Raw genomic sequence first — 22,739 nt, 5'->3', positions numbered from 1 at the left:
CGCAGCCGTAACAGCGCTGCTCCATTACAGTGCCTGAATCCTGAATTTCTGGAGGTAAAGTCTTTAAGCCCCATCTACGCAGGGGTAATTTCTGAGTTTCTCTTCACCAGTGCTACAAGTTCCGGCTCCTGTAGTGTAGGTGGCGTGCTGCGCTCACATGGTATTGCGGTGTCATGTAACTTTGTTGTCTCAGAGATGCACCAGTGCAGAAGAAAGTTGCCTGATGTCCCCCATTTACACACAGCTCATGGAGATGAGAGGGTCATTTATACCCCATAGCTCTGTCAGTCTTTGCCTTCTCTGCTGAAGATTGCCAGCCAGAGGGCCGGTTAATGCAAACTACGTGTTGGTTTTTGGTGAGACGGACACTGGTCCACTAAGAACAAGACTGAAACCATCAGCATGTGCCACTGAAGAGCCTTCAGATGCCAACAGCTTTCAGTCACTTGCTTGAATTTGACCTGAGCTGAATTTAAACCAGTGACCTAGAGGTGAAGGGTATTAGCCCATTACTATCCCCAGAGTCAGGCCTGGTCTACACTAAGGGGGGGGTTGAACTAAGGGACGCAAGTTCAGCTACGCGAATAGCGTAGCTGAACTCAAACTACCTTAGTTCGAAGTTCTCACCCGTCCAGACGCCGCGTGATCGAAGTCCGCGGCTCTCCTGTTGACTCCGCCACCGTCGTTCACGGTGGTGGAGTTCTGGAGTCGACGGGAGCGCGTCCAGAGTTTGACATATCGCGTCTAGATGAGACGCGATATGTCGAACTCTGAGAAGTCGAACGCTATCCGCCGACCCGGGCAGGTAGTGTAGACGTACCCTCAGACATAGCTCTTGAGTGCTGTGTGATTTGTTTGGGAAGCAACCAGAAGTGCAGGGATTACAATACACACACAGGATCACATAGTAATAATAATAACTAGCCATTTTCTTCTGTAGAGCTCAAAACACTTTACAAAGGAGGTCAGAATGGGGAAACTGAGGCACGGGATGGTGACGTGACTTGCCCAAGATTACCCAGCAAGCTAGTGGCAGAGCTGGGAAATAGAACCCAGCTCTTTATCCACTAGGCAACCCTGCCTCCCAAAACAATAGCACTATCTCAGGCCACCCATGTCTCCAAACATATTGATTGTTTTAGTTTGGCTGTTGGCCCTCCTCCACCCTTAGCCCTCCAGCTGATGCCTTGGCCAAACTTGCCTCACAGCAGGGTCACCCACAGGTGGATTTTGGATGAATCCCCAGAGGGCAGAATTTGTGTTAGAGATCTGTCCCATTGCAATGTAAATATCAGCCCCTGCTCCACCCTCACTTAGCCCCGTCGCACTGAGCTGAAGGGAAAAGCCTACACTAAAAAATTAAGTCAACCTAAGTTATGTCGACTTACAGCTACTGCCATAATTGAGTCCATTTTATACGTCCACACTACGCTCGTGTCCTCACTAGGAGCACTTGCACTAATTTAACTCCCAGTGTGGGGTATTGTGGGATGGTTTCTGAAAGGCAGCAATGGTCAATGTAAGCAACGTGGTATCTACACTGACACTGTGTCGACCTAACCACATCGACCTAAGCGCGACGCCTCCTGCGGAGGTGAAGTTATTAAGTCGGTGTGGCGGGTGAGTTACATCGGTGGGAGCGACGTTTTAGTGTGGATGCTCACAGAGTTAGGTCGACATAAGCTGCCAGCCTCTCCTGGGGCCGAGAGAGGACATCCATCTCCTTGGTACTCATTAAATGCCAGGGCCTCCCCAAACTCTCTGCCCTTGGCTGGGGTCTCAGTGGAGTTCTGCTCAGGCTTGGCACAGGGACTGCTTACCCCACATCCAAGCTGGCTGAGGCATTGTTCTCCCCTCACCCGCTGCTTTGTTAATCTGTCAGGCAGTCTCCTTTGTGAAGCAGCTGGGGGATGTTGTGATGGATCGGAGATGGAAATAGAGCGATACTGATGCACTCAAGGTGTGCTGCTGATTGATAGCAAGAAGCACAATCACACATCTTGTTTTCAGAAATTTCAATTTTTGGGTTCACAAAGCTTGGCTCATACTAATGATAGGATCTGCCTGTGGCTGTCACTGGCTCCTCTCCTTTCTCAAATCCTCCTAACCAGGCCCCTGCAGCCTGGTAGCAGTGCCTCCTGCTGGCACCAAGACACATTTTTATTCTCCACACTCAGCATTGGAGACCCTCTGCCCCTAGGCCCATGGTTCTCAACCTTTTCCCTACTGCAACCCCATTTTCTGCACCAGCATCACCCTGCAATCCCCTCCCATCCAGCCAGGATCTAGCTGGGATCCTCCTGCTCTTGGCCAGTATAGGAAGGGCAGGGTGGTCACGACCCTCTGACACCTTTTTGCAACCTAGCAGGGTTGAGAGCCTGGCCCTATGCTATCAGGGTGCCGCAGCTCCACGCTGGTGAAAGTGTTCTCTGTTGGTAGCAAGCAGACACTTCCTACTGGCCCTCTGCTCACTGCACTGATGGTGACACACAGCACCTGACACACAGATTTGGGACAAAACACCTCTGTTTCCAGGGCTCCCGGCACCTCTGACCTCTCTCTCTCTCTCTCTCAAGCTTCATTTCACAGCCCTTGCTGCTCTGCTCTCACTCTAACCTTGGGGCCTGCTAACCAGGCAGCTTGCTTTCACCAGCCGGGAACATACACAAATCATGCATCTGTTCATAGCTGCTACTTCATGTTTGTTTTTCTCTCTACCAAGACACCGGCCCCCATCAGCACTGGGCAGTTCTGAATCTGGCATACAAGGGCAAAACTCCACCTCTATGCCAGCTCAGTGACCAGAACACATCAACCACATCTGTAGGGAAAGGCTCCTAACTGCCATATTCTTTACACGCTTTACTCAGAGCTCACGCTTTTCTTGCTTATCAACCACTTCACCGACACTGGGAGGGAGAAATGAGGCTGAGTCTCCTGGCATGAGAGACAGGCATCTTGGAGGTGTGCGGTGGTGTCAGTCAGGGACAGAAGAGTAGCTGATGTCCTTCTGGATTCTGCCAGAGGGGGTGCTAGAGATAATCATTTGTAGTCTTTAAGTCTATACTGTGAGCCTTCCTAAAAGAGATGCTCTAGCTTCCCCACCCTGAAGGATTCAGTCTTGAGGTTCCAGTTTTGGATTATCTCTACATGAAACCTATTGCAAATCCATTGCCCCACCTTGTCCCCTTTGTCCTGATGCATTCTATGCTGGGAACCTGCTGTCGGGAAGCAGGCAGGCCTGCCTGCCTTGAGTTCCCAGGCTTCGTTCACTGACTCTGCTGCCATGCAGGGACCTGACAGCAACACAGAGGAAGAGGCTTGTAACTCTGCCTTGGGATGACAGATGTTTTCATGCTGCTGCTAAGCTTTCAGACTTGTCCTGCCAGGATGCAGAGACGAACATCAGAAGCTATTGTATGGCAGAGCCAGGGAGGAGAGGAAAGCAGGGGCATGCACACATGCTGGAGTGTAAGAGCACACAGGGACGTGCGTGGGCCCCAGCGCTCATGGGTGGAGGCTGGAACACATCATTGCGTAGGGTGTGGGGTGAGCCCAGACTGTGTGTGTGGCTGCATGCGTCACTGGAGTGTTTGTATTCTTGAATGAGTATGGAGTCTGTGATTCCTAGCTCAGGGGAGCCGGTTACTACAGGATTGTCCCCCAACAACAGTGAGGCACTGTTCCATTTTGTAATTATTATGTTGATTCGAGTAGTGCCTAGGAACCAACCAAGATCAGGGTCTCACTGGGCCAGGCACTGCACAGTCACAGAGTAAATAGCCCTGGCCCTGAAGAGCTCATGGAGATGGGTCCTGAGCCGTGGGTCCTGAGCCATGGTCCTGAAGCACGTGAAAGCTTTGGATTGTCCACATGGTTGTCTAGCTGGGTTCCCTGGCACGTTTGCATTTGTAGTGAAGATTGACCTTGTGGCTGTGTCCATAGGACTGAGTATGGAGTACGTGCACTCACACAAATGTGTGCTTGGTTAGTTTGGCATGGACTTCGGTTGTGCATGCACACATGCATGTGTGTGTACATGCAGCAATGGGCATTGATTGATTGATGAGATTTGACTTACAATGTAACTAGATAACACAAACCAGCTCCGAAGGATCTCCCTCCCCGACACAGCAAGGAATAACGGAGCGTCAATAGCTGCTCTGTGGTTAACAGGGAACAAGCTGATTTTCAGCCCTTCCTCCGGCCCATTTGTTTCTCCAAGGAAACCTTGAAAATTCTAGATGAAAATGGGCTCCACTTTGTCAAAACCCACCTTTTATCTGAGAAAATTCCTGCAGTCATATCTTCCTTAACCCCTTCAGCGCCGATTGATAAACGGCCCCTGCTTGGTATAAAATCTGCTGCTTCACATGCAATGTCTAGCAGAATTATTTAAAGCAACATGAAGCGTCAGCTCATCTCCTCCAGATGGAACTCCGGGCTGTAAGCTAGATGAAAAGATCTGTCTTTAGCCATCAGGTAGGTCCCCGCGGTTGCTTTAATACCATCACTTGTGCGGGGCTTTGGGACCTTTGTGTTAGGTTCTCTGTAAACTCAATTACTTCATGGTAATAGCGTGGTATTGACTCAACAGCCTCGCCAGCATAGGACTCTTGCCGTTTATTAGTTGTTTAATTATGTGGCACATCAGGCCAAAATAATGTCATTATCTCATTATCCTGTGTTAGGGTTTTTGTAATTTTTCTTAAGTAAGTGTTAGTGGTGGGGTAAAGTGCCGAGGGACAGCCCTGGAGACTGGAGTCCTGTTTATGCACAGAACAGGTACATCACAGGAGCTTTTTGCCATGCCATCCCCCCCCCGACCCGCAGGGAGTAACTTCTGGGGAGCACTGGAGTAGCTATCCCCTTGGCCTCTTTGCAAAGTTTGGGCTAATTAGTTGTGATGGGGTCCTCTCTGTGAGTTCCTGTGTCATTTGCAACTATACTGAGACCTACCAGCTCACTGGGCACACAGGTCACCAAACAGCCTTGGAATCGTTCTGTCACGGCCAAATCGACCCGGATGTGACCCAAAAGTGGCTTAAAGGTGAATGACTCAGTATCCATTTACTCTCCACCTAATTCATCCTGTCCCCCAGGCCCTGGCTTTATGGAGGAGAGGTTTGTTTTGCTAACTAATCGTACTTCTTTGTGATTCAGGGAGTAAAGCTGGGCTATTGGTAGAGAGTCACTGATGTTGGAGGTAGAAGAATTGCAAGTAAGGTGCATCTCATACCAAAGAGTAACTGTTGTCTGCCAGCTCCTATATACCCGCCACTGCCCCCTTCTCAGAAACCAGAGTGATTACACACCAGCTCTTCACAAGCAAAGCTCTGCCAACTGAAAAGAGTGTGTTAAGAGGCCCGGGGCTTGTATTACATTTATAACCCACCAGAGGGTGTGACAGCAGAGCAACAATAGAGCAAAACCTTTTATTATATACCTCTAGCTTCTCATGCTGTTCGAACTGTTCAGGAAATAATTAGAGTTGCTCAGTGATGTTTTTACTTTCCATTATCCTGGGGTGGGGGGTGTTGACAGAAAGGGGCGGGGAGTGTATGACACAGAAAGAGGGAGAGTTTGTACAATCTGTTTGTGTGTGCAATCTATTCAATTACAGTATTTAGGATCCAGCTCTTGTGCAAATTTACAGTAAATATGGTGTGCAGTGTGTGCTTACATGAACTTGTGCATGTGTATATATATAATGTCAATATATATCTAGAGATACAGATATACATGGGGTACCTTATATTATATTGTAGCTGTATATACGCCCAGACAACAACATTCATTAATATGGAGTCAGGATTATTAACACACATCAAAAAGATCAGCCTTAACCCCTCACCCCATACCCTATTCCACCATGTCATACATAAATCAAATTATGATGAAATAAATATTCCAATGGTTTACCTGAAGATGCAGAGGCTGTTTCGGTGTATATATGCCTGTGAGTTTGAGCTCCATATAATAACTCTATTTACAGTGTGGTCGCTGTGGCTTTTCTCAGGAGGAGACACAGGTATAATATGTAAGTGGCTTACAGTGCAGTACCAGAGCTATATCAGGAGGTGAATGTGGGAGGTGGAATATGACACCACATTGCCTTGCAGGGTGGATTAGGTATCTCTCTGGCTGGCTCAGAAGGTAGCAGTAATCTACATTTGCATGAAAGGCAGTTTGAAGAGCTGTGGTTACAGTATAGTAGGTAAGATTTTGCAATCCCCACTGGAAATGCAGAAGATCTTAGCGGAGTATGGCAGTATGGTGCTGGCCATAAAGGGATCGTTGGTAGATAGGTAGAACCTAAGTATTAGGATGAGGTCAGAATTAAGGTTATTTGTGGAACCATGACTTTCCAGATTTTCAAATGTTTGCTCTTTAAAGTTTTAACCATAACTTTTACTAATATCTTGGGTTTAAAACATTGTCTTATTTAGGACATCTTATGTAACTGATATGTATTTACAACCTTAACTTTCAGTTTTTGCCTAGGAATTTCCTTGGTTATTTCCAGAAAACTATCTGGAAAAATACTGGCACCCCTGCTATGTGGAACTATTTTTTTCTCCATTGGACATGTAAAGTAGATGACTTCCCAGGGGACATTTTTTTTGCTAATTAGCATATCTTGGTCTCCTGCTTTCTAGAAAAGCACCAAAGATTCTTCAAAGCTATGCCTCCTGGCTTCTGCAAGTCCTTCAACCTGGCTGTTTCAGGTCCACAATATCAGAAGTGTTCATACTGCCCCTGCAGACTTCTTAGAGTAATGTAACACAGACAGCTCAGCTCTGGACTTTATAAAATACACTGATGGCCCATGCAGATTTCTTAATGTCCTTCAACCTGGCTGGGTCAGTTCCAGATTTTAAAAGAATCATCAAGCTTTTGCAAGCCCCCTGCAGATGTCTTAATGTCCTTGAAGACAAGCATTGAAGACTTTCTAAACTCCATGGGGAGCTCTTGGACTTCTGAGAGGTTCAAAAGTCTGTAGCAAATAACTTCAAAATTAACCATGCAGTCTTTCCCCAAATACTCAAAGGCACTAGTACAGATGAATAAAATAAATTTGGAGTTAATAGACCAAGCTGTTTTTGAGATATGTCTTTCCAAAAAGAAAGAAAAAAAGACTCTCTTGCAAAAGTGAAAAATCTTCCATTTTTCAAACACTGCTCTCTCCCAAATGCCATAGCTGATTAATCTGAGACTTTCCAGAATCAGATTCCTCTGGCATAAGAAAACTTCAGGCAGACAGATTTATTTATTTTTTTGATATGCAGTTGGGGTTGGAGAAACAAAATTGGACTTATAAAGGAAAACTAGTTACAGCCTTAACTTTGAAGTTGCTACCCCCTTTCCATAATACTGCCATGAGATAAACACTCATCCTCTCCTGAGCTATGCAGCTCTCCTTAATAACTCACCTAGGAGTTTGTCATGGTTTACATGACCTTTGTGAGGCAGTCTGAACTCTGAGGCATCCGGCACTGACAACTGAGACTGAGTCAAATCTAAAGTGCTTCACTGCTCCCCAGTGCTTGAAACTGCTGTAGGTTTGAGTTTCTCTCAAACAATACATGAAAAAGTTGCAACTTACTGAGCTCAGTTATTCATAACTTTATAACTACTAAACCAGAGCCCTTCAAACTTGGCTTGCTTTTAGATTTCAGACTTAAAGAAATTAAGCCATGTCTGAAGACTGTATGTACTATATTTTACCATAGGTGAGGTAAGATTGGGTAGAATAATCTAGTTGCCAGTATACAATGATTAACTATTTATAATGCTATAAGTGTAAAGAGAGGAAGGATGGTTCTAGTGATTAGGCCACTAGCCTGGGTCTTTGGTGACCTTGCTTCAATTCTCTTCTCTGCCACAGGTTTCCTGTCTGACCCTGGGCAAATCACCTAGTTTCCTGTGTCTCCATCTCTGTACAATGGGGATAACAGCATTACCCTGCCTCCCAAGGGTGTGTGAAGATAAATACACTAAAGATTGTGAGGTACTCTGAAATTAGTACCGAGGTATGTAGCTATCCTAATTTAAACAGACATAGGCTCCAGGCTCCAACTTCACCTTAATTATGTATTTCCCAATCTTTGAATGATTTCTCATCTTAAAGATGCACTAATGCTAGTTTTTTACATTGACTAGATATAAAGACGTGTATCTATAATCAACATATTTGTTTACCTGTGTGCATAGTATACATACACCACACCACCTATGTAGTTCTGCAAACCATGAGATAAACATGTGTATTTCCCAAACCAAGGCGCACATGGGAAACGATCATACAATCTAAGATGACACTATTTGCACATGTCAACATCACTTTCTCCTCCCATAATTTTTACCTAGTCACGACAGTAATGTGGTTCAACTGGGAAAAAGTTTAGGGAGCAAACCAAAGGAGAAAAAACAACAGAGGAAGTGGGACAAAGGTCATTCCTTTGTTGGGATAGGGGATGCTGCTACTGGTATAAGGTTTGTGTTGTGGCTTGTCTGGGAACGGCTGCCTAACCCATGACTGGTGCAGCATACATCTCAAGCTCATGATGGAATGAGCTTTCTAGCATCATCGCTTCTTTGGTGTTAATTGGATCCTCAGTAAAGATGGGTTCCCCGAATAATACATAGCTAATTAACAGACAGGAGGGCTGACATTTTAAAAAGTGGCCGTTAGTTTTGGATGCTTGGATTTTTGAGTGCCCCTCTTGAGAGACGACAATAGGATCTGGAGGAGACAGGACCTCTGAAAATCAGGCTCAAGGTGGCCAGATTGGATACCAAGAAATATAGGCACCTAAAATCAATAATTGTGGTGTAAGCTTTTCTGAATCTTACTGTGAATAGGCTCTTGGGAAGCAGCGTGATCCCACTGAGCTGTAGGTCTGAGAATCTCCCAGTCACTGGCCTGTCTCTAAAAGGCAAGATAGGTTAATATGATCCCAGTGCATCCCTGATCCAGTCTCCAGGACCAAGTAGGACTATCCATGACCCTACAAGTTTTCTGTGTTGCCCGGCATATCCCTCTGACCGTAGGGATGAGTCTGTGAAGAGTTAGTGTCCTTTCCACTCAGCTTGCTGGCTAAGGGCAGCCAGGTGCGGGAGTGGGGGGACAGGGCATGAAGCGTGGTCGCTGGTATGGAGTTGGTTGTTGTAGAGTCTCCCCCCACCCCAGCAGCTAGACAGATCTGAACTGCTTGATGCCTACGGGTATTACTCAAGAAACACTGTGATCTAGTGGGCTGAGCCTAAACTTAGGAATAGTTGCTCCCAGGTCCTAATTCTGGCTGCACCTCTGACTTGCTGTGTGACTTACAGTAACCTCTTTGGGCCTGAGTTACCTTCTCTGCCAAATGAGGATAATGGCGCTTCCCTACCTCGCGGGGCCTTGTGATCGTTGATTAGTTAATGTTTGTACAGTGCTCTGAAAATGTAAAGCACTATGTAAGTGCTAATTACATATATTAAGACCTTTTTTTTCCCGGGGATTAAATTAACCTTCCGAAAAGGGAGACACATCTAAGCCATTATCCCATCCCCAAAGGAATTTGTCTTGGTTCTCTCCTTCAGAGAGCGCCAGTGCATCCGTATTGGTGTCCTCTCCGATTCACTGGTGAAAGTGCTCATGGAGAGTACTTGGGGAAATGAATTTCAGAGTTTGTGCTCACCTGATGAGGAAACGGGAACACTACCATGTGATGTCTACTGAGAGAGCAAGGATGACCTTGTGGTTAAGGTCTTGCATTAATAGTCAGGAGACCTCGGGTCAGTTCCTGGCTCAGCTGCAGGCTCCATGGATGATCTCAGACAAATGACCTAGGGATAGATCCTGTAAGCAGTGAGCACTCTGACCCCAGTGCATCGCAGCATTTGAACATGTGAATAGTGTCACTGGGACCACTCCTATATGTAAGGTTAGTCATGCGCTTAAGTGATTTGCTAGACTGGGGTCTGAGCGTTTAACAGCTTGAAGGACTGGGGCCTTAATTTCCTTGTGCCTCAGTTCCCTGTCTGTAAAATGGGGATAATCCTTCCTTCCTTTCACCCTCTGTCTGTCTTTGTATAGACAGTGCCTAGCACAATGAGGCCTCAATTTGAACAGAGGCTCTAGGCACCACCGTAATACAAATAATGATTGTGTGGCCAGTAGCTGCATGAAATCACTTGACTCAAGTTTAGACTATCCACCCGTAGAAAACGCAGTCTTATTCAAGGAAAAAAATCTGATTTGATAAAGACATACATGGGAGGAAATCACAGTCTGCTCACGGATATTCTATGACCGGAAAAAGAGGGTAAACTCTTCAGATAAATTGACCTCTGTGCATTATTTGTTCAGCTCGTCTGATAAACACATTGTGTAAAAGAGCAGGAGAGGGACAGGAAAGCATAGAGGAAAAGGGGGGCTTGGTTAGGGGGCAGATACCGAGAGATTTAATTCCTGTAGATAAGGAGGAGTCTTTTCCTTTCCATAAGGCAGCTATTGGTGTCAGTGACATTACTAGTGTTGCTGATGGAGAAATTCAGTCACTTCCAATAGTGGGGAAATAATTGGCTCTTGAGGTACCGCAGGTTGCTGTCATTTTCCGGTGAAACACTCCATAATTTCTAGAACAAAAGCTCTTAGGCCTTGAGCAGTCCTATCTAATCCTTTGTGCCAAGCACCAGAAACTCCTTCCCACCATGAAGGAAGAAGCAGCACAAGGGCAGGCTGGCACCACAGATGCCCAGATCATGATAACATTTGAGGGGCAGAATCCATTATGTTGCATGGAAGCTGGCCTGGTGTATAAGGCATTGGGGTAGGGCTCAGGAGGTGGGGATAAATTCCCTGCTCTGCCACGGACTCCCAGCGTGCTTTGTGCACCATCACTTAATCTCCCGGGTTTCCCATCAGAAAAGTGAGGCTAAGCATACTCCCAGGCCTCAGAGGGCACGTTTGTTAATGTTTGTGTGGTGCCCGGGCGCTCCGGTGATGGGAAGGGTAGATAGAGATACTGCCAACAGTAGAAATACCCGGAACAGACTCTGTGGTGAGCAGAGACACCCAAGATGGACTCTTGTATGAGTGTGTTGAGCCCTCTTCCCACAGCATCCATTGCCCTGTGGGGAGCAAGGACTGGCCAGTTGTCTATTTAGGGGACCTATATAGGCCCTGTTACCGTAATACCTGAGCCCCTCACAGCTATTCACATAGTTATCCTCATAACAGCCCTGTGCGGTCAGGCAGAGCTGCTATCCCCATTTTACAGATGAGGGACTGAGGCATGAAGGACTTGTCTGCAGGAACACTTAGTTTGTAGCAGGCTGGGGAGTCAATCAGGCCTGCTGTGTGCTGAAAACTTCACAGTGCTCTACATGCGGAGATTAAGAGTACACTATGGAGCTTTTAGTCCACAGCCACAGGGTCCACACAGCAGGCTGAATGTACGCCCCAGCTTAAGGGTTTCTGTAAACAAGCCCTAAGTGACTTGCTGAAGGTCACTAGGAAGTTTGTGGTGGAGAAGGGAATTGAACCTCCATCTCTCTCATCTCAGGCTACTAGCCTGGCCACTAGACCATCTCTATAGACAGCAGGGCCAATGGCACAAATCTTAGAATCTCCCTGCAGCTTTTCATGCTGTCTGGATTTCCTAGCGCCTGATCCATAGCCCAGATAAGTCAATAGAAGGACACCTATTAATTTCAGTGGGCTTTGGATATTCCCCCATTAGTCTACTTTTTGTAATGCTCTGGTAGGATGTGTATAGGTTTCAGCAACAATCATCCTTAAAACTCCTTTGCTATCAAAGGCTGTGGGACACAGAGGCAGCTGCTGTCCCTCAGGCTCTTGCAGGAGAGAAGAACGGGGGTAAACTGGTGTCATTTTGGTGTTTGCCCCTTGCTAAGTGACTCCAGCCTGCTGCTGCTGGGTATTAAAGCTCCAAGGAGGAGAAAACATGAATCAGGGGGAGAGGAACAGGGGCATGGGGTGGAGTGGGGAGAGATCAGCACACGGAACGTCTTCCCCGCTGCTGAGTGAAATTGGATGTGATCAGTGATGTATCCCAGCATCACAGACTAGAGAGCTTTCTTATCAGAAATTGAAAGAGGGAAGTTTTTAAAAAAAACTACCTTAAACTGGAAAGCAGTTTGAAAGCAGAGATGGTATTGCTCATAACGCCCATCCCGGTTAATTATACCAGCACCATTCAAGGGAGGAATTCTTTCCCAAATGGTATCTGGTTTGTTTTCCTCAGCCGCTCTCTACTTCTCACTTTGACTCAGGCTCTTTGTTAAACTTGTTAACAACCCTGCCTCCAACTACAAAGCTAGTAACCATGGAAGTCAGTCCCCCATAACAGAGTCTGAACTCCTTCGGAGGGAGAGGGGAATCCCTTCTCAGAGTCACTCACCCAGATTGGGCAGGCTTGAATCAGCTTACACTCAACACTGGTGCAAATCGGGATTATATCTATTGAAGCCAATGGAATTGCCCCATCAAAAAAACAGGATAAATGAGAGCGGAGTGAGGCCTATTGGCTTTAATTGAGTTGTACCTGAATGGAATCTGGGCCATTTTCTTCCCTTGACCAGCGATGGTACCCAACTTATTTTTCATTGCATCAGGGCAGACTGCAGTGGAGGAAGTCTGGGGCCAGTTCCTCAGCTGCTGCAAATTAATGTATTGACTTGAAATGAGCTATCTCCATCTCTACCAGCTGAAGATCTGGCCTCTGGTTGCACCATTGGTGTAGGAACACCGGAAACACCAGAGGTCCCAGAAACCCTAGATCTGGCATAAATACTGACCTCTCCATTCACACAGAACACAAGGGAGAGCAACTCCACATGCCTTTAGTGGAAGCTACATACACACACTTCCACTCTCAAGAAACCATGGGGACACCAGTCCCCTCGCTAGGGAGGCCTTCCCTAAGCACTGTCTGATATACCCTCTGGCTTAGCCACCCACATGCTCTCACTCAGACGACCCAAAGGAATTTCAGCCCAGGAGAGTATGGTGGTTCTCTTAGCCCCCCATTTCTTGTTTCCTGGGAGGGTTGTCTGCGTGGTTCGCTGCTTGCAGTAAGAGCTAGCCCCTCGCTCTCTCTTTCCACAAGCAATCCTATACCTCTAGCCTAGGCCCTGTTCCTCCCCTACTTCCCCCTGCTCTGGCCTTGTCAGAACCACACTGGCCTTTCCCCACCCATGCATCGCACACACGCTCTGCATCCCAACCGCACCACCTTCAAACCCTGCAACTAGGGATGCCTGAATGCTCTCGCTAGTGAAAAGCTTTTCATGTGGCCGTAATCTTCCCTTCTGTTACCACGTGGAACATCCCCTCCCTCCTTCCAGCTGGCTCTTGCCTGGCACTTTCTGGCTAGCAGCGGAGGGGGCGGGAGTTGAGAGACACCGGTTGTGCTTTTGCATTCAAAAAAAGATTCCAGGTGAAATAAACAAATAAAAGAATTACCCAGCCCAAATGCATCCTGATTGGTTCCAAAATATTCGCACCCACCCCGATGCAAAGATGAGCAAGGAGAGAATGAGCAAGGAGTTAAGCAGTATTGCAAAGCCAGCTATTTATGGATGTTGCAAACTCCCTGCTCCTCCCCAATATCCTATTCAATCCTTTAATTATCTGCAGTTATTTTATGCTGCATCTCTCTTGGGGAAAGCACCCAGGCCTTGCCAGCAGCGTTGGGAAAATTCCACCCCATGCACCAGTTGGCACTGATACTTACTTCCTATGTCCAAGAACAGGGTGCTGTGAGCTCACAGATCTACTGGATCGGCTCGGTTTGCTCTTAGGAAGGGCAGCAGATGTGGCCTCAAGGGACGGGGAAGCATATTTAGTGAGGAGAACCCCTCCAAGGGTTACTTTCTTGGAGAGAGATGGAGGGCAAGAATGAATTGACTGGCCAGCATCCTGTTTTCTCTGGCACCCTGACCTCTTCAGAGATAGTGGGCATTGCCACAAATGCATGTCTCTTGTTACTCATCTGACAAGTTCTCTCAGCTGCCAACTTGCTCCCGGGTAACAGGAAAACTCCCCTTGTGCATTGCTAAAACCTCCATAAAGATGGTGTTCTGGCACTATAAGAACTTCAGTTAATCCACTAATAGTCTTACAGTAAGTCGGCCAAACAAGAAAAGAGCTGGGAATAATCTCAGATGCCTCAACCTGCCTGGTTGTAAATGAAACCAGCTCCCTCCTCCATACAGTACAGCCTCTATCCCCACCCTTCCTGAAAGCTTTGCCCTCAAGTCACCCACGTCTGGTACTTTTCCTGGCCCTCTTGGGGCAGAACTAGATGGTTTTTGGAGACCAGAAGAGAAGTGCAACCCCCTTTTGCCTTCCCACCGCAAAGGAAAACAGAAGTTAAAAGAGCCAGCAGCACAACTCCAGCCCTTCCCACCTGGAAGCCAACTGGCTGGCAGCCAGGCTGGGAGGACTAGTAACAGAAGCTTTTTTCAGACCTCAGCTGCAAGCTGCATTGGTTGGTTTGGATGATTTAATGAGAAAAGGTCTCAGCATTGCCCGGCGTGATTAGGGAGATAAAGAAAAGCAGAGACAGCATGAAGAGACATGGGGAAACCTCCCCAGCTCACTCAGCTCCTTTATCTCAAACTGCAACCCCCTCTGCTTGCAGCAGGAACAGTACGGAGCATTTACAGAGGGAGAAGGTACTGTTTGTTTCTAGGAGTCAGTGTGGTCTAGTAGTTTAAACAGGAGCCAGGGATTGGGGTTCAATTCCTAGCTCTGGTACTGACTCACTAAGTGACCTAGAGGAAGTCACAGCCTCTCTGTGCCTCAGTTTGCTCATCTCTAAAGTGGGGATAATAATACTTTATTTACTTCAAAGGGGTGTTAACTAAATGGTTGCAAAGCACTTTGGGTGAAAGATGCTAGCGGGGGGCAAACCTTCACTGGATTTATTGTGGTTGCTATAACCATCCCCCTGTCCTATTAAAGGGGGTGCAGATCATTAGGTTGGAAGCAAGGTATTTCTATGCAGAGGCCAGATATGACATGGGCTGTACCCCAGAGCCTAGCTCGTCTCTATAGGGTATGCAGTGACTGGATATGATACAGTGCCAGAGATACTATCAGAGTTCCCCTATAGACTACCCAGGCTCACTTCCCTGGAGAGCCATTCACAGCAGCGGGCGAGGTTGATCTCAGACACGCTGGTATGTTGCTTATGGGGTCTTGAGGACGGTGGATTTCTGAAAGAATCCAGGCCTGTCACAGACTATGTAGGGCTGCCGTCTTACCTGGCTGTGTGTCCATCCATGTTTGTTCGCTGCTCTGGCTTAGTGACCATCTGTTACCAGCGTAGGGGTGTTTGATGCTGTTGGCTGTCCGAGGGCCAAGCTCTCACAGTGGCACAGAGCAGCGAGGGGGCACACGGTGCCTCTTTACTCCTTTTTGCCCAGCTCAGGCTGTGCTGTGATCAGGGAAGCAAATTCCACAGGTTCACTTGATTCCTTCCTCCCAAGCTTTGCACAGGTGAGCAGAAGGGGGCAGGGCTGGCTCCAACCCCTCAGCACACAGGTAGGCAAGGTGATGCTCTGCTAGGTGTGGGTCCGGTGCTGGGCAGGACAGAGGCCAGGAGGCAGATTGTAACTCTCCAAGTCATGCTTTGCGTTCCCATCTGCCCCTGGACCTGGGCTGGTGGCTAAGTAGTGGCTGAGCCCTGAGTGAACGTGTTCCCCGTGTGACAGCATTCAAAGATCACTGCATCAGCATATGATTCATTGGTTGATAGGGCCCCTCGCAGGGTTCAGATGGGGCAGTTCTGATTGTTCGTTCCAAGAACGTGGGTAAATGCCAGTGGCGTAGCCAGATTCTAAATGTAGGGGGCACAAACATAAAAAAGGCGCCCCCCCTTGGCTCCTCCTCTGGCCACGCCCCCGGCTCCTCCTCTGATCTCGCTGCCCTGCCCTGACTCCGCCTCCTCCTTCCCCATTGGATCCCTCCCCAAATCCCCGCCCCCAGCCCCGCCCCCTCACTGCCCCATTGGATCCCAAGCCGGGCCTGGGGAGGAGACACCCCTGTGCAGCAGCCTGGGCACATGGGCCATGGCCGGCCGGGGCCAGGAGCGCTGCAGTGAAGCGCGGAGGCTGCTCCAGCCCTGCAGCCCGCAGGGCAGCGTGGTGGGTCTGGGGGCAGTGCGGAGTGGGCAGGGTCTGGGTGGGCAGCGCAGCCCGGGGCCAAGGGGCTGCCTGCTGGAGACACATGGTGGAGAGGGGCTGCGGGGGCGAGACTTGTTCCAGGTGGGGCGGCCGGCGGACAGGGCCGAGGAGCCGGTCAGGGTCCCCCAAACCGATACACTTCCCCGGTGCTGCCGGGGAGCCCTGTGCCTCTCCCGCTCAGCTGCGCTCCGGTGGCTCCTTCCTGGCGGGGAGCAGGAGAGGTGCGGGGCTCCGCGCTGGCGGCGGGATGCGCCACATTTGCCCGGGTTGGGCCAGGGGGCGGGAGGCTCTGCGGGGAGGGCAGCACGCGCAGCCGGGGTGCTGTGTGCGATCCCATGGCGCGTCTGGGGCCTGCTAATGGTGGCTGCGGCGATGTTGGGGCTGCGCTGAGCGTGGGGCACGATGGCCGAGGAGCCGGCCCTCTCGCTCCTCCAGCCGTGCTTGCTGCTCCCCTCCCCATGGCTCCTCTGGCCGTGTTGCCCCCAGCGCCGGCCCAGCAGGTGCTGCTTTTGGAAAATGTGCTGAGGGGAAGCGGCTGCTTCCCCTGCACCCCACTAGCTACGCTACTGGCATGCCCCTCTGCCTGTCAGAGGGAATGTATTGCCCAAATCATCCTCTGTGCTCTCAGGCTACTTCTACATGCACTACACAAAATCCAGCAGGCCAGAGAGACTGTCACAGAACGCCTGCACAGCTGACCCTCACTGCAGCCATCGCACAATGCCAGATGCCCTCCACCTGCTGCTCTCTGTAGCAGCCACCAGGAAGGCACATGATGTCCCTTCCCACCCAAGCCAGGGGTTGGTCCAAGCCTTGGCTTTGAGCTCTTCTATGTAATTTCTTTCTAGCTCCGTTCCCCTCCTCCCTTGCAGCCCTGTCCCCCTTTCTCCCAACTCTTGAGCTCTTGGCCTTGTCTCCCAGCCTACCACTTTGCCTGCCCCCCTGACTGAGGGCTGTAGCTGCTGGAGCCAGGCTGTTTAGACTATGTTTCAGTTCCAGCGGTCGGGGAATGCATGGGGGTTTTGACGGATCATGCAATTTCCTAGGAAATTTCTCTGTGTTTAAAGTGCTCTTTCAGGCGGAGACATCACTTTTAAAAAATGACTGGATGCTGCAGCTGTCATATTTTTTCATCTTAATAGTCATAACAAGGTGGGGGGGGCTCCTCCCTTTCTCCGCTCTCGGGAAGGCAGCTGTGCTCTGTTTTAACTCTGAACATCCCTGGGAAAAACACAGCCACCGCCCACCCCCTCCAGTATGTTTTTAAATAGTACAGCTACCCTGGGGACAGAGCCGGGGAGGCAGCTGAACAGGCTGTAGACAGGAAGGATAACTGAGTCCCCTAAACAGTTTGGAATCCACGCACCATCCCAGGATTTGGGTTAAGGATGGACCCCCAAATGGCCAGTATCGTCATGTGAGGCCTGATTCTGAGTAGTGCTGAACACCTGCCAAGCTCAGTGAAAAGTCAGTGTGAAGTCTGAGTGCTCAGAGTGCCACAGGATCAGACCCTTCCATGGCTAGAACATCAAGTGCTCAGCACCTGTCACTGTGGCCAGATTTTCCAAAGAGCTCGGCTTCCATTTAGGACCCTAAATAAGGGCCAGATTTGGCTCAGCTCCCAACACGCAACCAATCTGCTGAGCTTTTTGGTAAATCAGGCTTATAGCTCCGAGCCCACTTTTATTTCGATCACTGGATTTTTAACATTCCTCTCCATTTAGCAGTCAGAGTTCCTGCCTGCCCTTCTAGTCACATGGGGAAACGCTGCCTTCTCCCAGTATGGGGGCCAGGGAGCGCTGCAGTGCCTTGAGCAGCTAGACTGCTGGTAGAATCTGAAGGCGTGGCAAAGACACTGTTTTAGGCCTTGTCTTGGGGATTTGCCCCTAGTCCAGCCATCGGTCAGCCAACCAGTGGTGTAGCTGCAGCAGTGCACACCCCTAAAGTAAACAGGGAAGCTGCCATTTGCACCAGGCAGGTTCCCCTGGTTTCAGAGAACTCCATTAGTGCAAGTAGCAGCTTTACACTGTCTACATTAGGGGACTTTCCCCAGTTCAGCTAGACCAAGGTCTGGAATCAGGACAACTCCATCATGGAAATGATGCCTTGGAAATTCCTTCTCTTCCAAATCCTTTTGATATAAGTCAGTATCAGACGTCAGCCTCAAAATTCTGGGACCAACAGCTCCTGTCCCGAATTTTCCATCCGGCCAGATTGTCATTCTTTGCTCAGCAAAGGCAGAGGGAGCTGCAGGTCAGGATGGAGGTGCATTTCGGTCTGGCACTCAATGAGCAGGGACAGCTCTGGACAGGTTTCAGGCACACTGGCAGAGGTGTTGGGCCAAAGCAAGATTGGTATAGCCAGAAAAGCTGCAGGTCAGGATCAAGGTGTGTTGTCTGAGTTAGCTAGGTAGGTTTACACCAGGCTCTGTTCAGGCTATTTCTAGCACTAAGAAATGCTCTCAGTCTCTCGTTTACATGAACTCTAAATTTTTGCAACACAAAATGCTTTATAATTACTCATTCAAAGCCCCACAGGATTTTTACATGTGGATGTATTGCCCTTCCACGTAATTGTTCACCCACTGATCATCTCTGCTTCCATTAAGGAAGATTCTCCCCTCTCTCCCACACCTTGTCTCTTAACGAGTTCACTGTACTCTCGCCTGATTAGCGGATTTGAAATATAGTCTTCAGCTTCAAGACCCAAAATAGTCGTGGGGTTTCTTTGCTCTGCTGGCAGCTTTTTAGTATGTAAATCCCCTCTGAATCAAATCCAAGGCAGCAGTCTTGGAAAGAACTACTTTTCCTGGGGGGTGTAAACATTTTAGGGGCAATCCTGGCCCGTCGTGGTACCTGGCCTCAGCATCTGCATTGTCTTCCTCATCACAGAAATCCTGTACTCTGGCCTTTCTTCTTCCTCTCCTGTGACCTCCTCTCTGCATTTCCTTACTCATAAATAGGGAGCCTAGTTTTCCGTGATAAAAAAACAAAATTCTCCAATAAAAAAACCATAAGAATCTGTGTTTTTCCATGATTAAAATGAAACTCTGAACTAGATTCCCTAGCCACAATATACACAGGTATCAGTTGAACACAGTGTTTTACTGATATACAGTAGAACCCTGATTATCTGAACCTCCATATTAACTGTATTAATCGAACCAGGGCTGATAGCCCTGGGAGCTCCGGCTGAGAGCCCCAGGTGGCAGGACTTTGGCTTTCATCCCCGGTTCAGTTAATATGGAGAGCTGAATAATGGAGTATTGGATAAATAGGATTCTCTGTAAAAAACGCAAATTCCACTTTTTTTTTGTTGGTGCGGCAAACAGATTTCTATCCCTGCTCAGAAAGCAGGTCACCTTTCTCACACTGTCCTCTTCCTTACTGGCTGCGTACACACCTGACTCTCCTCCTTCATAACTTCCTCAGTACTTGCACTTCCTTCTTCAGAGGGAGGGGTGAGTGGTCTCCTTCCTCACACCTTCCTCTTCCTTTTCCTCTTCGGTTTTCTCCGTTCCCTAATCTGCCTCACAAGGAGATCTCCTTCCTTTTCCTCTCCAACTGCTTCACCCAAGTTTGCTTCCTCACATGGAGTTTCCTTCCATGTATCTAGCTCTGTCTTCTCTCTCCTTTCTTCAGTACCCAACTCACCTTCCTCACACCATCCTCTTCCTCTCAGTACCTAACACTCCTTCCTCACACCACCCTCTTCATCTCTCTCCTTCCTTCAGAACCTGACTGCCTCGAAGGATTTGTTGAAGTAGCGATCCCATCTCTGGGGCAGCAGCTTATGGATGATGGAACAGCACTGGGCTGCGCCATTCCTGCCCTAGTGGTGGTGAGGGGAGAAGATGCTGTGAGAATCCGAGATTCAGGGCTTCATACCAGTGAGGGTATTTACCCACCACAGGAGGGCGAGGGGGGGAGCTGTTGCCTGGAGCACACTGAATGTGGGGCGGAGGGAAGGCTGGTGCTGGGCGAGCGAAAATGCTTGTCACTAAATTCTCCACAGGACATTGGTGGGGTAACTCGGGGGAGGTAGGAGAGCAGTGTGTGGGGCGCCTCTCTCCGGAGCAGGGATGCGCTCAGGGAATGCTGGGGGCTAGCTGAAGAGGTGGCTGACACTGGGTGGGCACTAGTTGTTTGGAAAGGAATTAGATCAGTGTGTGACTGCAGAAGAAAGTAGCAGGCTTGCAAGCTGCCTCCACTGTTAGCACTGGGCTCATGTCACCTGTGACCCAGGATGAGGCAGGCAGGTGGCTGCAGGATGTGAAGTGCCACGCATTAGGGCTCGGTTCACTGGGAGGATGCCTGTGATAATGTAAAAAGATGTGCATCAGGCACTGGGCCAGACACCACACTCAGCTGCATTGTGTGACTCCACCGCCATCCCGGGGTGACCCCACGTCTCTCTGAGTGTCACTGAGCTTTGTGGGGCCCCCGCACTGGGGTGTATGGCACCATGAGGGAAGCTGGTTGTGGGGAGCCCTGCGGAGGAAGCCTTCAGCTCCTCAGTAGGGGGTGGGTAATGCCTCGCCTTGCTTGCTAGTGCCCCCTTCTGGCTGATTAAGGAGCTGCATTGACATGCCTGGAATTGAGCCTCAGCCAGCTCCCCTGGAAGAGCAGCAGCTCCCACACTAGGTGTAAAGCAGAGAGAATTGGGGGGAATCTTCTGAAACCATGAGCCCTGGGGTGGGAACAGGGAATCTATGCCTCTCCCTCAAATCTGCCCCCCATACACACCCACCCAACCCCCGCACCTCAGGCCACACTGTGTAGAACCCCCCAAGCTCTCACTGTGCCTGTGGGGAGGGGGAAGCCACAAGTATCTGAGCTGAAATCCCCATTCCCTCCCTTGTCCTCTCTGCGCTGCTCCCACACCCCCTGCTTTTGCTGATGATGTCTGATAACTAGGCCAGCTGGCCTCTGGGGACTTGGTTTCCCAGAAAGCACTGAGCACGCTGGCTAAAGTCCTCACAGTGGAGGAGGGTGCCCATGGGAGGTGGGCCAGGCGAGCGAGGGAACTCCTTGGCAAGGGATGGCTACTTTGCTGGCCCAAGCATCCTGGGAAGAGCTCCACCTTGGTTATCAGGCCTGTGTTTCCTTCCAGAAGGTGGGGAGGTGAAAGGCTGCCCCTGGATCTGGCAGAGACAAAGGAGGGAAGATAGGACATTGACCCAGCCTGTGCCACTTACTCCATCCCCACATGCCCGTGATGGGCAGGTGTTTGAAACTGCCTCCCCTAGAGCAGCAAATTGTACACCCAGCTCCACTGATGCTCGGTGAAACGGCCTTTCCCCGCTGAGGGGAGTCTGAGCAGGCAGGGCTGAGGCATGAGTTACAGCAGCATAGCAGCAAGAGCTGCCTTCCTGTGCTCCGATTAACACTGGCAGGGCTGATCACACCTGCCTTGCTGGGATGGAGCTGTCTTCCTCGCAGATCCCCATGGGGCTCAGCACCTCGCTCCCCCAGCGCTGACCCCTGTGTGCTGGCAGATTCAGAACACGTACTTTGGCAGTGTGGGATAGGAGAGCCCACCTTCCTGGGGGAAATCACCAGCGAGAGTCGAGCTTCCATCTCCTGCCTCATTTCCCTTCCCTCTCCCTCTTCTCCTGTATTTCTCCCCCTCTCCTGCTGGCTATGATCAAGTGCCCCTGTAACGGGGACACTCCACATGCAAGCAGCGGGAGAAACCAGTAGATCCCAGTTGGCTGCTTCCCCCTGCGTCCAGGCTCCTTGCTTGATGATTGTGTTCATATGGCTCCTTCTCTAAAGAGCAGCTGATGCTGCAGCTCTCTAGAAAGAGGAGATAAGACTCCCTGATACAATCCAGAGCAAGGCACATGGCCATTTCCTTCAAGGAACTGCCTGTGTCAAGGTAACAGTAGAGAGGGGAATGGAATGTGATGATCCTGTCAAGGAAAGGGAGGGAACTAAACTAACACAAGGCTCACGTAGGGCCAGGGCTAGGGCTTATGGGGCCCTGTATGGTCTAACGCATAGAGCCTGGTTGTGAGGATCCACAGCCTCCTAAATCCAGAAGTCAGGAGGGGATGCTGAAGTGTAACTTTCCAAGTCGGTGAGGGAAATGGGAGCAATATCTTTCCAGGCTGCTGTGACATCACAAGAGGACCAAGCTGTACAAACTGGGAATCAATCCGGGGTGGTTTCCACCTCAGTGCCATGACGTGCCAGCGCATTGTCCCACCAGACCCCATCCTTTGCTCCCAAGGATGAGTACTCATCCCCCAGCCACGCACGCTCCTCAACCCTCCGAATGAGGAGGAGATGTAAGGGATTCCTGGGGAGGGGTGTGGTCCGGAGGATATTTTTATTTATTTTATTTCTTTAGATTTAAATCATGGTTAACAAACAGATGCCTGCACAAGAGCTCTACACGTCCTGACACTTAGTCTTATGCTAACATGATACGCCCAGCAGCGTTAATAAAAAACACTCAATGGGAACAAATTAACTCCATGCTGCCAATGAATCAGCTGCAGCAAAGCTCCCTTCCAGCCTGCCTCATCTCCA

The 22,739-nt window shown here is 49.4% G+C and overlaps 1 protein-coding gene across 6 annotated transcripts in view; it reads left to right on the top strand.

Moving 5' to 3' along the window:
- LINGO1 (leucine rich repeat and Ig domain containing 1) overlaps nt 1-22,739 on the top strand; it is a 487,413-nt gene that overhangs the window by 390,272 nt on the left and 74,402 nt on the right. The gene's annotated exons all lie outside the window — the stretch shown is intronic.

The sequence above is a fragment of the Mauremys reevesii genome, linkage group 10 (assembly GCF_016161935.1).
Source record: "Mauremys reevesii isolate NIE-2019 linkage group 10, ASM1616193v1, whole genome shotgun sequence".
In the NCBI taxonomy this organism is placed as follows: Eukaryota; Metazoa; Chordata; order Testudines; family Geoemydidae; genus Mauremys; species Mauremys reevesii.
Note: the sequence above shows the minus strand (reverse complement) of the source record. Positions and strands in the feature narration are given on the sequence as shown.